Source organism: Microtus ochrogaster, chromosome 2 (assembly GCF_000317375.1).
Source record: "Microtus ochrogaster isolate Prairie Vole_2 chromosome 2, MicOch1.0, whole genome shotgun sequence".
Classification (NCBI taxonomy): Eukaryota; Metazoa; Chordata; class Mammalia; order Rodentia; family Cricetidae; genus Microtus; species Microtus ochrogaster.
In genome coordinates this window covers 19,042,455-19,048,937 of record NC_022010.1, presented here as the reverse complement: position 1 = coordinate 19,048,937, position 6,483 = coordinate 19,042,455, and the positions used below count along the sequence as shown (strand labels likewise).

The following is a 6,483-nucleotide window of genomic DNA, read 5'->3' as shown; positions in this document are numbered from 1 at the left end:
TACTGTAATGGTCTGTCCTGTCCCTTTAAGAGACAAGCCCCACCCACTCCCTCCCCCATCCACCAGCAAGGCAGGAGAAACTTCCTTCTGCTTCCAGTCTGAGCCCCTTCCTTTCTTCTGTCTCTCTCCCTTCTTCCCCCTTCTTCCCTTTGCTCTCTCTCTCTCTCTCTCTCTCTCTCTCTCTCTCTCTCTCTCTCTCTCTCTCTCCTCTCCCTGCAAACATTAAATGAATAATTTCTTAGCTAATTCCAAGCGGTGCCCACACACCCGTGCTCTTCAGTGTTGATTGGATCCCTCTCTGGATCTCTCTCTCTCTCTCCTCTCGCTCTCCTCCCTCTCCTCTCTCCTCCCTCCCTCTGGCCCCAGTTTGTAATTTGACACAGTGACTGCAGAGGCTCAGTCTCTGTCTCTCTCTGGGAGCCCGGGAGGCTGGGCACCGAAAACATCCAAGGTAGGCTGCGATTTGAGATTTAATTTTTTTTCTCTCTCCTAAAAATAGCTTCTGTTCCATTCACCTTTCTTCTTAAGAGCCGCAGTGGCCTGGGTGACAGGGGCTTAGCGGGGGGAACTCTTTGCCCTGGTGAAGTTTATTTTCCAGCATTGGGAGGATGCCCTTCGGCACTGGGTGGGCAGGGGTGGCTGCCGAGGACAGAGGCTGCAGCGGGTGACGCTTGATGTGGGAAGCCACTATGCTCCTGTCATCTTGTGGCTTGCCACCAATGGATCCTTGTCAGAGTGAAGGGAAGGGCTGACTGGCTTCTCTCATCTGTACTGTGTTGGGGATGGCGTTGAAGGTGGCGCTGTGACTCTCCCGGTCTTCTGGGGCCCCCAGCCTTTAAGAAAAGCCCCTCTGGGCAAAGTTTGACACCACGGCTGCCGGCTGCCGGTGCAGAGCCCTTTCAGAGGGCAGGAAACTCGATCTTGGTTTCAGACCGAACGCCTGGGGCCTGGGACCGACTTCCTGGGGGACAGCGCAGGGGGGAGGGGGCAGACTCAAAGCATCCCAGTTGTTCCTGCATCCACTGCCCACGCGGACAGAAATGTGCAATGTGAATTTGTCAAATAGTGTCCCAGAGAGTGGCTGCAACGGTTTGTTTGTGGAGACAGATGTTCTCGGCACAGAGTGGGGTGTGTGTGTGTGTGTGTGTGTGTGTGTGTGTGTGTGTGTGTGTATACACAGAGGCCTTTGGCTAGTTGAGATTTTACCCTCCATCTAGAAAGGCAGAGTGTGCAGGTTTCCAGGACACTGGTGTGGACAGAGCCTGAGGGAGGCAATGGCTGGCTGGGACCTCTGTGGGAGCAGTTTGGTTCTGTCCCCAGGGAGAGCATACTGGCTGCCCCTTGAGCTGACCGAGAGTTGATGGCTGGGTGATCAGATCAGGAAGAGAAGAGAGAAAGGAGGGGAAGAAACAAGAGGGTGTGAAGAGAGGGAGAGAGGGAGAGAGGAAAGGAAGAGAGGCGAAAGAATCAAAGAGGAACACACTAGAAGAGAAAGGAAAGTGTGGAGGAAGAAAAGAAGGAAAAAGGAGGGAGGGAAGAAAGGGAGGGAGAGAGGCAGGGAGGGAGCAAGCACATTCCCAGCCCGAGTGGAGGGAGGCAGGTCCACCGTGGGTTGTGGGGACTGGACTTGGGGCTCCCTAGACTCCCCTGAAAGTCTCTCTGTGTTGTAGATCCTCAGGGTGATGGTAGCCAGGGCTGGGGAGGCAGAAGGTCCTACCTCAGTACAGACCCTTTGGAAGGACCCTAAAGGAGAGGTGGGTGGGAGAGGGTACTGGCACAGATGGAGCTGCCTAGGAGGAAGAGGAGGTGGTTATGGATGTGGAAGAGTGTGGTGGAGGAGGTGGTGCCCAAGGCCCTGGGCCTCTGTGGCAGGTGATGGAACCATTTCTTCTCTGTCCAGTTCTGAGCTGGGAGCCGAGAGCTGGGAACATCTCAAATGAGTCCCGATGTGGAAGGAGCATGGGACCTCGGAAACCTGCCCCATGCCCCCATTTCTCCCAGCCTTATTAGAGTCCCTCCCCCACTCCAAACTTGCTTCCTTTTCATCTCAGCAGCTGCTAACCCCCAACATTTGTGGTTCTGAGCTCCATACAGAGTGGTTCTACAGGGGCTTGCATGACAGAGGCACGGAGCTTAGGGCCAAATGACTGCCAATGGCTCAGGACCCAGGGCACAGAGCTCAGCTTTTCCAGAAGTCCGGGGTAGAAGAAGCCGCTGGCCATTTCCCTCTGCTCTCACTGTCAGCGTGAGGGAAGATGGGGAGACATGAAAACTCCACATTGTCCCCCCCTGGGGTACATTGGCTCACACGCCCATCTGCAAAGACACATCAGGCTTCCAGACAGCTGTCCTGTAGAGACTACCACTCAGTGCATCAGGGGCATGATTCAGGGGAGGGGCAGAGCATCTCCCTCCCTAAAAGTTCCCAAAGGTGGCTGCTGTTGCTTGGGGACCCCACCGTGAAGACCCCTGGATCAAAGGACAAACCCTCCAGCTTACTAAGCAACTCTGGTGAACATTCTCCATGCTCTCTTAGTCTTTGGTGGGGTCACAGATAGAGCACTATGACAAGGCACGTAAATACCATGGAGGGCACAGAGGCTTAGAGGAAAGTGGCCTTAAATCTCCTTCGTGCCCAGGCAGCTCCCAGTGGTGCCATAGCGAGTCGGGGTTCAAGTGCATGGGCAGTTTGACTGGGGAGCTTCTGGTCTGTGGGGAGGTTTGAGGAGGTGCCAATCTCCAGAGTGCTCCGCCACCTCCCTCGGACCCATCCTGAAAACAGGGACAGCCTTCCATTGAGCTCCCCGCCTTCTCGTTTGCCCCCACCTGTGTGGAAAATGGTGCCGCTTCCTTGTGATGTGGGAGAGGCCAGTCAGCCTTGGGGAGCACCTGCCATTCTTGCTGACATGCTGTCCACGGAAGGGTGGGGCCAGCACCTTTCCGCGACTCCTGTCTTTCTCACCCTGCTTCCGTCTCCCTCATCTTTTACCTAACTCCACACTTTAAAAAAAAAAAAGCCGTCTCCATGTCAGTCAAACCCTTGCTCCTGTTTGATATGGGACCTTGGTTTGGGGTCTGTACGAAATGTCCAGTATGCTTTCTCTTCAAGCTTGGATGACTATGAACCTGTGTGCGCCAGCCCCCGGCTGGGTTCTGTTGCCTTGAGTGAATCTGGGCACTGCTGTGTTATAGTCCACAGTGTCTGTCACTCATGCTTTAGGCCCCTTTCCCCCAGAACCCTGGCACACACTAGGGTACTTGTGGCTGTGAGCACTGCCCCGGGCTGTATCTCAGAGTGGTCAGTGTGAGCGTATACATCCCACGTGCTCTAAGGAATGACTTCCTGGTCTTGTGACACATGGCGCTGTAGCAGTTCTTCAGTCACCGTAGCGGCTCCCCCTCCGCCTTGTGATACCTGCTCCTCTGGTAACAGTATAGGAAGCACTACAGTCCCAAGCTGAGACAAAGGGACAGAGGGAAGGGACCCCGCCCCCGGCTCTGTGCGGTAGGGACAGGACTCAGTCATAGATGCTGAGCTGGTACTGATAACGGCAGCTAGCTGCTGTTACTGGGGGGCGGGGTGGGGACAGAGACAATGGCTTCCTGGACACGATGATGGGTGATTGATTGTCACTGTGGATGCAGAGTGGCCCTGGTTGACGCTGGCCCATGTCAATGAGCGTTATTTGCGTGTGGAGCTCACAGGCTCTGCTTCCCCACTTTACAGGTAGAGACGAAGCAGTTTGTTCCAGATCATTTGACTATGAGAGACCAGCCTGTGTTCCACATCTGGGTCCCCTGACTCCAAAGCCTGTTGTACTCCAGCCCTACCGTGCCCTTGGTGTGACAGTGGCATGCAGTGAAAACTGACCCTGGACCCAGTGCATGCTCCACTCCATCCCTGGAACTTTGGAGAGCACTCGTGTTCACGGCATGGCTCCTGGTGCCTAGAGTAGGTGCAAAAGGATAGCATTAAGAAAAAAAGTCATGGGCTGGAGAGATGGCTCAGAGGTTAAGAGCACTGGCTGATCTTCCAGAGGTCCTGAGTTCAATTCCCAGCAACCATATGGTGCCTCACTACCATCTGTAATTTTGTCTGGTTCCCTTTTCTGGCCTGCAGACTGAACACTGTAATAATAAATAAATATTAAAAAAAAAGAAAAGAAAAAAAGTCATTCATTCATTCATTCGTGTACCTGTGTACATGCGTGAGTGTGTGTGCATGCCATGGCATGTGTGTGCAGGTCAGAGGCCAACTTGTGGGAATCAGTTCTCTCCTTCCACCCTATGAATTGTGAGGATTGAATTGTCAGGCTTGGCAGCAAGTGCCTTTACTCACTGAGCCATCTCAGTGGCGTGAGGAAGGGAGAGAGAGAGAGAGAGAGAGAGATTAGGGATGGAACCCAGGGCCTTGCACAATGTAGGCAAGTGCTCTATCCCAGTTCCTCCCTCTGGGGGACTCTAGGCAGTTTGCTCTAGCCACACCCAAGTCCCTCACTGGGGGATTCTAGGCAAGCACTCTACTCCTGAGATACAATGCTGGCCTGGTCAGAGCTACTGCAAAAGCAGAGGTGTGTGTGTGTGTGTACAGACCACGCCCCCTTCCGCTTTCCTGTCTTGACTGCACATTCCTTCCTTCTAAAAGGAATATTTATTAATGTATTATTAATATATATTAACATATAATATTACCAATATATAATTACTATATAAATATTTATTTAGATCCCCCCAGCTCCACCCAGTTTTGCTCACCACTGTCCTCTTTCCCTTTGCATTGAAGTTTGATCTCTCTTGCTATGGCCTTGGCCTGAGATCTCCTCATGGGCTGTGACTCATGTCCGTGGCCTCCTGCATCCATTTTGATCTTCAGGCCACTCAGCATAACAGAGTCCTATGAAAGCAGGTCTAGCCTGCTGTGTCATGGGAACCCTGTCCTATGTAGTGTCTGTCAGAGCCACTGTGGGGTCCCTAGAGGTCCCTGGGCATTGGTGATATGGCTGTGTTCATTCTTTCTCCCTTACACCTTAGCTCAGAAGCCTCTACCCAAAGCTGCCCACTTGTCCAGGGCTCTGCTCAGAGATCATTTCCTCTGAAAGTCCCTTCCTGCCTGACCTGCAGGATGCCCAACCTGACATCTCTTCTCTCCCACTCTCCATGGGCAGGGCTGGTCTCTTTGCTCTCTGCTGCCTCCTGGTGGCCTCTTTCTGTATGAGCACCGAGCACAGGGCACAGATGTCTGGTGCAGGGTCTCCTTGTTCCCTGGTGCCCCACGGCATTCCTGCAGGGAACTAGACTTGTGGCTGAGGTGACTTCCAAACTGCTGGCCCATTGCAGCTCGCTTGCAGGTCAGCATCACCCTGAGGCCACTAACTGTCCACAGCTCTGTGTGGATCAAGCCAAGCTCGGCTCTAAGACAGAGAAGTTGATCCAGGCCCCTAAGTATAAACTCAAATCTTCGGCATTTTCAGTTTACTCAATCCTCATGGGTTTCCGGGATGTCAGAGCACAAACAGAGCTCAGTGTACACTTGTATTCCCAGCGGCAGGAGAGATGAGAGAAGTCCCTTCTGGCCTTTGGACCACTGAGGTTCTCCTGTGAATTCCACTGCCATCCTTGAGAGGCAGCTTGGAACCCAGTGACAGTCACAACAGGGCACCCTCTGGAAGCCAGACCTGTCCTAGAGGCTTTGTTCCAGTTGATCTAGGACCACAAAGGCAATAGCTACTATGTACTGAGTGCTTGTTTATATTCAGTATCTTTCTAGAGCACTCTCATTCCTTGAAAACTCTATGAAGACGCTACACTGTGTCTTTATAGTGGAGAAACCAAAGCAGAGCTCTGAAAGAGGTGCCTGTGGTCCGTACCTAAAGACCCTGTTTTGCCACCAGACTCACCTGGGAAAGGTCACTTCTGTGGGTCTCAGGCATGGAGCTGCTTCCGCTGACTCCATGGAGCCCTCACAGGCCCGCCTTGCCTGATGCCAGGTTAGTGATGCTCACTGTGACCACGGCACCCGGTTGAACTTGCCTAAGGGGTTGGGCAAGGGAATTTTTAGCACCTCTGGTTGGAAAACTAAGACAATTGACTGTGAAAAGCTGTGAGAGATTCAGATGGGGAGGTCCCATCAAGATAGGAATGGGTTTATTGGGAAATATCTGTGGTTTCACAGCTGCTGCATGGGCCTGCCCAAGGAGATTTGATCCAGTGTTAGGGTTGCTGTGAAGAGACACCATGGTCACCGCAACTCTTATAAAGGAAAACATTTAGTTGAGGTGGGCTTACAAGTTCAGAGCGAAGTATGAAGGTGTGCAGACAGACCTGGTACTGGAGGAGGAGCAGAGAGTTCTATATCTGGATTGGCAGGCAGTTGGAAGAGAGAGTGATACTGGGCTTGGCTTGAGCTTCTGAAAGTCCAAAACCCACCCTCAGTGACACACTTCCTCCAACAAGGCCACACCTACTCTAACAAGGCCACACCTC

At 52.8% G+C, this 6,483-nt stretch overlaps 1 protein-coding gene across 7 annotated transcripts in view; it reads left to right on the top strand.

Moving 5' to 3' along the window:
- The first annotated feature begins 172 nt into the window (after nucleotides 1–172).
- The window catches only part of Rimbp2 (RIMS binding protein 2), a 191,682-nt gene continuing 185,371 nt past the window's right edge, over nucleotides 173–6,483 (top strand). For all 7 annotated transcript variants that reach the window (XM_013350341.2, XM_026784541.1, XM_013350348.2 and 4 more), the window contains exon 1: nucleotides 173–451. The gene's annotated coding sequence lies outside the window, so the exon portion shown is untranslated. The remainder of the gene's footprint in view (nucleotides 452–6,483) is intronic.